We start from the raw sequence: 10,366 nt of genomic DNA, 5'->3' as shown, positions 1-10,366 counted from the left end.
CAGGTTATCGGGGACGCTCAGGCAGCTTGAGGCAATTCTGTGACCATTCACCAATTCCCCACTCTGAGTTTGGGAACTGGGCGATTTCAGGCTTACAGGGTGCTCATGGAAGATGCTTGGCTTGATCCTTTGTTCTGAAGGGAGTTTGTTTTGTGGGTGTCCAGCTGCAGAGTCTCACGGGAGAACCTTTTCCTGTCAGTGAAGGAAGATTGCCACTCAAGCCCTAAGGACAAGATGGATCTGTTCCTGGGTTTAGAGGGAGGGAGCGGGGGAGGGCTGGGGATTTGAGACTAGCTGAAAGGAGGCTGTTTTAGAACTTCGAAGAGGCCACTTAAGTTAAAGGGGTCAGTCAACCTTCGAAACTTCTGGGTGGCAATGCCATTAAGGGAGAGTCGTGTTCATTCATTAAGTACTGAAACATATTTCTTTGCATATTAGATTCAGATGTCCAAAGACAGTGTAGGATCTGGATTCCTGGGAGTTTGCCTAACTCCTTGATAAGTTAAGTGGGGCACAGCAAACTAATTGCTCCCTCCACCCCAACCTGATTTGATACAGGCGCTGCAGAATTAGGAGTCATGCGTCAGATCTCCCAGAGAATGTCAGAGAAGCATAACAAGGAATCTTTTACATAAGTCTGTCCCTCTTCTCCTATATTATCTTTTCTGGAGCTGCTTTGTAAACATGAAATAGCTTTTCATAGCAAACTCTCATCCTCAGGGTTGTCAATGGAGTTGTGTTATTTACAGTTGTGGTCACTTCTGTGGGGGTGAGGGTGAGCGCGGGGGGGAGGGGACAGCCATCTGTCTAAGGTTTGGAAACCCCCCCATTGTATGGCTGAGTTTTTCACTTTTGAACTGTTCTGGTGGTGAATGGTCTTGACCTCTGGGGAGGTAGGTGGCCTTCTTAAGTTGGGCTGATGTCCCTGAGTAAGAAGGCAGCTTTATCTCTAAAGAATTGATGCTTAAGGGAAGGGAAGGTCACATTAGTCACCAAGGACAGGGAATCCAGGTCTTTGCTCCAAACCACATTCGCTTTTCTAATCAAACTGGCTCATATGATTCCAATTATTTTCCCATCCTCTCCAAGGGCAGCGGGCCACGGGGTAGGCTGATGACCTGTGAAATTTCAATTTTAAAGAATGAAACTGGTTTTGATTTATTAAAAAGTCAGCCCATTCCTCTGGTTCTATGTAGATGTAGAGAGGGCAGGAAGAGCTGCCAAAAGGCTGGGTCACATTTGATGACTCCCGTCCCCCAGGCTTGGCAGCCCCTCAGGCCAAGTTACTATGCCCAGGACACATGGAGAACTCTGACTGGATAGAGAAGTGGCCTGTAGTAGGCACAGAGCGACACATACACTCCTGACATTGTTGGCAGTGCAACCGGAGTGGGGTTGTGTGAGGCGGGGTACCACAGATGTCCTAGAAGATGTAGGTTTGTCAGAGCGGAAGTGACTGGGTCAATGTCCACTATCCTTGACGTCTACCCCTTCCTTTCTTCCTTCTTCCATTTCTTTCTTTTTTTTTTTTCCTTCTTCCATTTCTGGTTGACATTGTTGAGTGCGGTGTCTGTGGGAGACCATTTTGAACTTCTAGGTCAGTGTGTGGGCCAGAGCCAGCACAGAGCTGCTTCACTTGGTAGAACTTTCTCCTTCATTCTCTCAGACTCCCGCACTGACTTGTTGAAACAATCTACATGCCCTTTGTCTTATTTGCCTTCATCCTTTGCTCAGAAAACTACCCAATTGTTGGAATGAACAGACTCAGTGTATGTATGCATCCATTGACATGTATGGAGCTTAAAAACACGATCCTGAGTTTTTTTAAAAAAGAAATAGGATGAGGTAGACAAGACACTGCAATTTACATAAATTAAAGTAGATCCACATAAAGCAGCGGTACATGTAAAACAAAAGGATCCCAGTAAACACATTAGAAGATCTGCCTACAGGAGAAGAGGATGGAAGTGAAATACAGGGATCAAAAGGAAGAAGTAAGACAAAGGAATGAATCAATCTATCAACGGCTATGATGTGCCAATAGCTCAAGTATGATTAACTCAATACCCCATCCCTAGGGTAAAGAAAATAATGAAAAGCAACGTAATTTTGATAATCTTCTAACATTAGACCTGGGACTGAGGCCCCAGGTGGTGCTATGTCACCAAGATGACCGGCTCACCCCAAATCCTTCCACGCTCATGGGCTTCATATCCAGACGCAGAGGATACCAGCAGAAGACAGGAGACATGCTCCCAGGGCAAGCACCTCCCAGAGGAGGATGTCCATGTCAGAGAAGGCTGCTTTCTCCTTCCCTGACCAGGGCCACTTCTCCCCCACCTTGTATTGTGAGTTATTATGGGGCCAAGAGTAGGCTGGCCTACAGTTTCACCATCTTTAAAAATGGGGTAATGCCAGCACCTCCCTCATAGGCTGTTTGGAGCAATAAATGTCTGCCTGTCTGCTCTGCTCTCAGTATGTGCATGGAGGCTCACAGGAAGTGCTTGCTTCTAGGACCATAACCACGATAATACTGGCTAAGAATAGCAGTAACAGCAGCAATCATAAACCTCGTCGCAGGAAACATTTTTCTCCTTCTTGTGTAAGCCTTGCTCTGAAGTTCCATTTTGGGAGTTATTCTAAAGACCTTGGTGTCCAGCCAGACATGAAGTCAATGATGTCAGTGAGGTCTTCTGAGATTCTGGAAGAATGTTCTTTGTCATCCCTTAAGTCTCCAGAGGACCCTAAAAGGCTGGGACCACACCAAAGAAAGTCCTGGCAGCAATATCAGATGCTTCAGTGTGGGTGGGCGGAGTCTAGAGACCCAGCAAAAGGGAAGAGTTGCCAGACAGTCAAGCGGGTGCTGCTGAGGATGAATAAAGACAACCTGGTGACCCAAACTGCCTGTGATGACTGCCTGCTTGTTCCCAATTCTCTTAGAGTTTCTCATTGTTCAGACTACCTTGACACTTCCTCCTTCATTTGAACCCTAGGACAATCTCCTGAGGAGGTACGGAACTTCCATTTTCCAAATGGAAAAATGGGTCCAGAATATTAGTTGTAGACTGGGGCCTAGAATTCAGGCATACTAACTCCCAGTCCAGGACATGATATAGTAATAATCATCGTAAGGATCATGACAATTGCTACTTGTTACTTGCATGTGTCTGTGTGAGGGGTTTTATATTTTGTTTCTGGAACTGTGAGGCCTCCATAGATCCCTACCCTCCTCAAACCCACTACCACAGTTCCCCTTAACCCCTACTCCTTGAGGCCTGAGTTCTGTGCTTGGTTTTACCAACTTTGGGAACATATTTGCTCTGTAAAATGCAGTAGGACCTCAAGCCCTGGCATGTTTTGAAATTACCATACAAGTCAATGGTTTTAAAACAGTCTGAGGCATGAATCCATTTGGAAATGTGCTGGGAGCTAATGAATTCTGTTCCTGTGTGGTGGGGTAGGGAGAGCTCCTAGATTCATAATTTTCATATAATATTAAAGGATTTTTCTCAAGTCTTTGAGACCCATCTTATGGAATGCTTGGATGTATATACACTGGCTTATTGGTTCCTCTATTTGGTCATTGCTGTCTTCCCTTTGTGCTGATTCCACTTGGATGCTTAAATGTATGGTCCTATTTGTTCAATCATAAAACTGGCTCTATGACTGAATGTGACCTCTTCGCTTGGGGAGTTATCTAAACTAGCCAGCAGGAAGCCATTTCCTGGGATAGCACTGGAAGGAAGCATGGGGAAACCTCTGAACTTGTTTTTAATTGAACATCTTTGCCTTTCTTTGCAAGCAGAGAGGAGAAAGATGGGACAGTACATTCAAGAGACTTCTGTTCCAAGAGAAGTGCTTCTTCCAACTTCTAGAATTGGAGGGGATGGAAGATAAATGGAGGAGAAACTTTAATGTGAAGCCTGCCCTGGAGACGCCAGTAGGTCACATTTTCTCTAGAGGCTTTTCTTCAAGCTCACTTTGAGGTTAGAACCAGGCAGCATGTTTTTTCTAAATATATTGGTTCTCAGAGAGCAGGGACAGGCCCGGTGGCCACTGCCTCTCTGTTTTCCACCCACACTTCCCCATTGTTTGGGAACTTAACTATTTTATCACCCCTTCATTTTCAATCTTCTTCTTGTGGTATTTTAAGTACTGCTCCTAAGTATTAAGAAGCCAGTTTGGGGTATTTATATTATCGAGTCTGGAAGTCTTCATTCTTAAATATGATGGCTTTGATTCATTCATATTTATTGTGATCACTCAGCACCTCGGATTTATTCAAACCATTTTATTTGGTGTTTTTTCATTTATCAAATCTTCCTGTCTTCTCAAATCTTCCTGTCTTCCCAACTTTCTTTGTATTGAACGGAGTGATGAGAGAAAACATTCAGCTTCCTTTTTATCACAAACAAAGCTTACATATGGGTGATTCCCTGACCTCCTTAGGAAACTTTATCCTTTGTGTCTGGAGTCTCCTCATCTTTTTATTTCCCTGAGACCTGGAGATCTAATATAGGAAGGAAAAAATTGGGTGCAGAGCCAAGAGGAATGGGTGTTGCTCCCTTTGTCTTTCTGCCCACATAATAATAGGGGGAGAAGACAAAGAATGAGATCAGAGAGAGCAACAAGCACAGAAGGTGACAGCACATGGTTTGGAAAACCACCAGACAGATGCAGGGAAAGCATCACAATCTCCATGGTAGAACTTAATTCACAACTTGCAGATTCTGCTTTGGTGACAGAGAGATTGCAGTCTTCTGAGTCTTTAGGACTAGTAGGAAGCATGTAGGCTTTCTCTCTGCTCTTGCCCCCACTATCAGCTGTTCACTCCCATGACAGCGACTAATTGCCCAGCACTAAGAACCCAACCCCATGATATCCAGATGTCAGCAATTGCTTTTAGTTTCCAGAAGACTCAGCCAGCCTGCAGCACAGCCAGCATCTCCAACGGCTGGACCAGTAGACCAGTGGTCATACACTTGCCCTAAATTTGGCTGGGTTCTAGGAACAAGTGGTCAGGGCTGTGTCGAGCAGATTACATGTGTATATGTGGCCCAGCCGAAAGCTCTTAAAGCATGCCCTAAAAGACATGACCCATAACAAGCATTTGTAAATTATTCCATTCCTATGTCTTCAGTCAGAGGTCAAAATTTTTGTAGTCTTTTAATGGAGGAGGAAGAGTCCAGTGCCTTGGTGATGTCCATTAGTCTGGGTTCCCCTCCCTAGTCTGGACAAACTATGCACACATAGACAAATACTTTAATGGACAATATGAGGCAGAGAGGTTTATAGCAAGGCCAGGAGGCCAGGGTCATTGAACTGACTTGTACTGAGGAAAATCAGGCCAAGCCAATCGGCCCAGGACCCCATGTTTGACCACATTTTATGCAGATGGACACTGAGTTTTGCTCTAGAGTGATTTTATGAGGCAGTGGCCTGCTGTAAGCTGGCCTGACCAAGACATAGAACACACACAAGCTAGGCCAGGTGGAGCCAGCAGTCTCTACATATAAACCGCAGTTGGGTCATCCTGAAGCCAGGGCCCTGGAAGCAATTTAATTCAAATGACGTCTACTCAAGATAGGAATCTCTCCTATGGTGACTTTTGGGGGCCCAGCAGTATAAAACACAGCCCTCTGGGCTTCAGAGCATAACATGGCATGGGGAAAGTGGGACTTACACTGGACATTGGAGAGCAACAGGAAAGCACAGCCAAGAGACTAGCACTGGGAGGGTGTTTTGTGGGCTGCAGAAGTCTGGGAAGGCACACATACAAAGTCCTTAGGATGCCAGGCTCCAGTGCCCCTTTGAGCTCAAATCTCTATTCTGTTTCTGTTTATAGATTATGTGGCCTTTGGTAAGCCATTTTCTTCACCTATAAACCTACTCTATTGGATTTTTGTGAACATTAAATGAGGTAATGTCCATGAAATTCTTAGCATGGGGCAAGGCATACAGTAAGGTCTCAATAAACACATGAAAGCTATTATTATTTTTAGAGGAAGTGGTCATTTCAAGGTCACTGAGGCCTCTAAGGGAGCAGAGAGAAAGAACATTTAGAGCAAGAGGAACAAAGAGTATGACTAGAAGTCAATAAAAAGGACTAAATCCAGAATTTTTTTGGCAAGCAGTGTTCATGCATTCAATAAATATTAAGTTACTATTGGCCAGGCAGCATGGACTACAGTGCTGAACTAGACAGAAGTAATTCCTGTTCTCCCTGGCCATTGTGAAGGAAGAATTGGCTGAGGGTGTTGAAATATTGTCTAAATTTTAACAAATTTAAGTCAAAGCTGAGGGCTTTGGAATGGAGAGGACAGACGATCAATCCAATGCTCATCATCACAAATTTTTGAAAATCTCATCTTCAGAACTCCATGCCTAGGATTTCTACCACAGAAAGTGATTTATGAAATTAACTGACAGGGACCAGTGGGTGGCTCAGTGGTTGAGCATGTCTGCCTTCAGCTCAGGGTGTGATCCTGGAGTACTGGGATAGAGTCCCACATTGGGCTCCCTGCATAGAGCCTGCTTCTCCCTCTGCCTGTGTCTCTGCCTCTCTCTTTCTGTGTCTCTCATGAATAAATAAATGAAATCTTAAAAAAAAAAAAAGACATTAACTGACATCATGGAACTTTCTGGAACTCCTGGAAAGTCATACATCCCTAAACATTACCATCTAATGTGAGGAACACCTAAATAACAGAATGGTGGATAATAAGGCTAACCCTTTAATGTCTTTCTGCTGAGTAACAGAAATGTCCCCTAGCTGAGTAACAGAAATGCTCTTTTGTGATTTGACCACAGCTCTAGGAGTAATCCCATCCTTCTAGCCAATGAGAGGTTCAGGAACAAGCATGCAACTCAATGGAAGATAATGCAATCTGAGAAGATCTAGACTGGAAGCGTCTTAGAAAGTCTATCTTCCTTAATGGAGAGTGTCCAGAGAGTGTCTCCCTAGGTTATCTCCTGATGGAAACAGCTGAGAAATGCTTCCTTTACCCTGATTGCCATTGCCAGCCATATGGCAATCAATTGAGTGATCAATTAAAAATCACAAGAGAAGCCTGCTTTAGGATGATGCCAACTCCATGGATGCCAGATGGAAAGAAAGGAAGAACACTGGGTACTTGACCTAGTAGATTGACCAGAACCAACTTGGAAGTTCAGCTACCTCTGGACTTTCTGCACTTGGGGTGTTAACATATTCCTTAGTGTTTGGGCCTGGGTGTGTAGAGCTTTCTATTACTTGCACTCTAGCACATCCTAATGGATGTACTTGCTAAACCAGAACCAGGAATTTATTTGTACTTATACCTTCAGTTGGCTTCATTAGGGCTTTTATCTTTCTCAAAGGAAACAAACTCAGCTAGGCCCAATCCCTGCCTATCCAGCAGCCTGTACAATGCTCAGAGGGATTCTAATTCTTGTGTAGTTGGAGCCCTACTGGAAACACAAGCTGTGGGGATGTCAGTCTTTTGGGTTAAGTCAGGTTTGATAACAGCAAGCACTTTTCCAGAGCTTGGTGTGCATCAGGGTCATGTCTGAGCAGTTTATACATTTATTTACTCTTCTCTACAACCCTATGAGGCGGGGGGTTGGGGTGGGGGGTGGGGAGTAGGGGTGGGGATGTGTCCTACCGTTTTATACACTTTATGGTCAAGGAAGTAGAAACATACAGGCACTAAGTAACGTGCCCAGAGACACACAGCTAGTAAGTGGCCAAAGCTAGATTCAGATTCAAGTCTGGCTTCAGAGTCTGTGCCACTAGCTGAATTGTTTCTCATTTGAGGTGGTTCTATGATCTAGAGATAAAAAGTGTATAAGGGAAGAGGCAGAAGTGATCAATTAAAATAGAACACACTGGAAATTATAAAATGGGAAAAACACACCTTTGGACTTTGATCAATCTACAGGGAAGCCACTGCAGGCTTTGGAGAACAGAGTATTCGTTTTAGGCAATTACTCACATTTCTCGCTATTTCTTCATAATCTCATCTCCATCATTTCTCTGTGACTGTCTCTCTTTTCATCTCTTCATGTGTGTTAAGAACAAGTGAAACAGCAACCTACGATATCAGACAAATTCTGCAATGTGTGGCCACAGTTACTTTGATAAGAATTCTATATTTTTACCTACCATGCAGGCAAAAAGAAAAGTTCTAATATGAAAAGAAGCCCCATGTGAGCCTTCTCTCTGCCAAATGAATCGAGCTCACCCCACCTTTTTAATTTTGCAAAACATTTGTGTTGTGTCTCCAGTCTTCTGTGGTACACCAGTGGGCCGGGGAAGGGAAGGAGGGCCTGCAGGGATGAGATGCCTGGCTTGGCCATACGGTGGGCTGCAGGTGCTTGGGAGAACCGGCCAATGGGAGAGACTTCTTGGAACAAGCCCGACAAGTTACTGCTGGCCCAAGCCTCCAGCCTGATCTCCCTCCAGCTCAGCCCCAGGTCACCAAAAGGAAATGTATCTAATTTTCAAATCCCTCCTGGAGCCAAAGAGAATTCCAGCAAAATAGCCATAAACATGGAAAGAGTCTTGTCTGATTTAGGAAAACATTCCATTGGATTTAAAATGAAATATCCTGTGACTAATCTCATGTAGGACTGGGAACGGGCCTAACTGTTCAATTTGGTGGTCAGCGAGAAGGCTCCAGAGAGAGGCTTTGTCCCTCCTGCCCCACTCCCCCTACCCTACCTCTTTGGGAATGGCGATAAATCAACCAGGACTGAGTTTTCAAACAAGGATTGTGAAGGGTTTGCTGTTTGATCCCCGAGACCCCCTTCTTCTCAATTTGTCATTGATTTCCCATCATGAGAGTTTGTGCAACTGAATCCCCTATGCAATTCTGGCACTTTGTTAGCCAGTAAATAAAACCCAAATGTTAATTCGTATGAGCACAGCGTTCCCTGCCAAGAAGTGAATAATGCACTGCGAAGGCAACAGCACCATGATCCTTGGATGAGGCAACAAGAAACAGAGGAGCAGAATTGGGGGGTGGTGAGGGACCAGGGAGGTCAAACCAGAAAGGGAGGTGAAAAGGGAAGAGGAAAACGGAATGGAACTACCTCTTAAGGTATCTGTCCTGTCTCCTTGATTTGACTGAAGCTTCTGCGGCCTGCCCCGGACAGTAATAACTCAGGATAATTGCTCCATGTGTCTGTATCCTATGGAGCACTTTCTATGTAAGTTTGTTTTTTCTGTACACTGACCTAGGAGGCAGGTTCTGCTGTTGTCCACAGCTATAAATGGAGAAGCAAACGCCCTGAGAAGTCCAACACCTGGCAGCACAGGATGGATGAGGGATAAGACACTTGTTAGGTGTCAGAGCCTGCTCAGTCGCATTGTGCTATCTTCCCCAGATGGGGAATGTCAGGTTGTGGGTAAGGTGACCAATCGTCCCCATGTGCCTGGGATTGAATGGGGTCCTGGGAGCCAGGACTTCCAGTGCTCAAACCAGGAATGTCTCAGTCAAATTAGGATGAGTTTGGTCACCCTAGGATGGATGGTCTGACACTCAAGAACCTCCTTAGCTGTTCACATCAAGAGGATTTTCAGAAAAATGGTCACTCACGCCCGCAGCCCTGTCTGTCTAAAGTGACCTGGCAAGTTGGCCTAGTAAAGGCAATCTCATTTCTTGCCCACAGGGTAACCCCCCCCAAAAAAAAATACCTCCCTGATACATGACAAATGAAGAAGGAAACAACTATATGATATATGCGAATGTGTTTAACAAGACCAAAATTTCCCCTCAAATGATCTCCTAGGCCAAGGCAGAAGGAAATCATCTTAAATTCCAGTTCCAGAAAGTCTGTAAGCAAATTACGATTTTTGTTTGTTATTTTTAACCAGCAGGTCAATTTAAAGGCACAGAGGTACTCTATCTGCTTACCATCAGATCTGTGTAAAGCAGAAGAAAGGATCCCATGCAGGGACCCCGTTCCCATTCCTGGGCCCTACTTTATTTTTTTTTATTTATTTTTTTGGGGGGGCCCTACTTTATAAGCCAAGACCTCTCACTTGTGAATTATGCTACAGTCAAGCCTCTGTCTCCTTGAGAAGTAAAATCAACCTTGGAGTCCATCCAGTAATAATAGTTTCTACAACAAACAATGCCGTGTATTTGTAAACAGAGTTTTTACATATGTCATTGGATCTGAGCTCCTGGCAGCCCTGTTGAAACAGGGTAGATGGGACAAATTCCTTGTTTCATGTTCCATGATGGGGAAGCCAGGGTAAGAAAAGATAAGACATTGACGAAGATCATACATTTAAGGAGGGGTGGAGCTGAAAGTCAAATCTGTGCCTTTCAATTCCACATTCAACATGCTTTTAGTGGCACCTTTCTCTTATGGTATCAGG

Source organism: Canis lupus, chromosome 29, assembly GCF_048164855.1.
Source record: "Canis lupus baileyi chromosome 29, mCanLup2.hap1, whole genome shotgun sequence".
Lineage (NCBI taxonomy): Eukaryota > Metazoa > Chordata > Mammalia > Carnivora > Canidae > Canis > Canis lupus.
The sequence above is the reverse complement of the archived record's forward strand: the minus strand, read 5'-3'. Positions refer to the sequence as shown.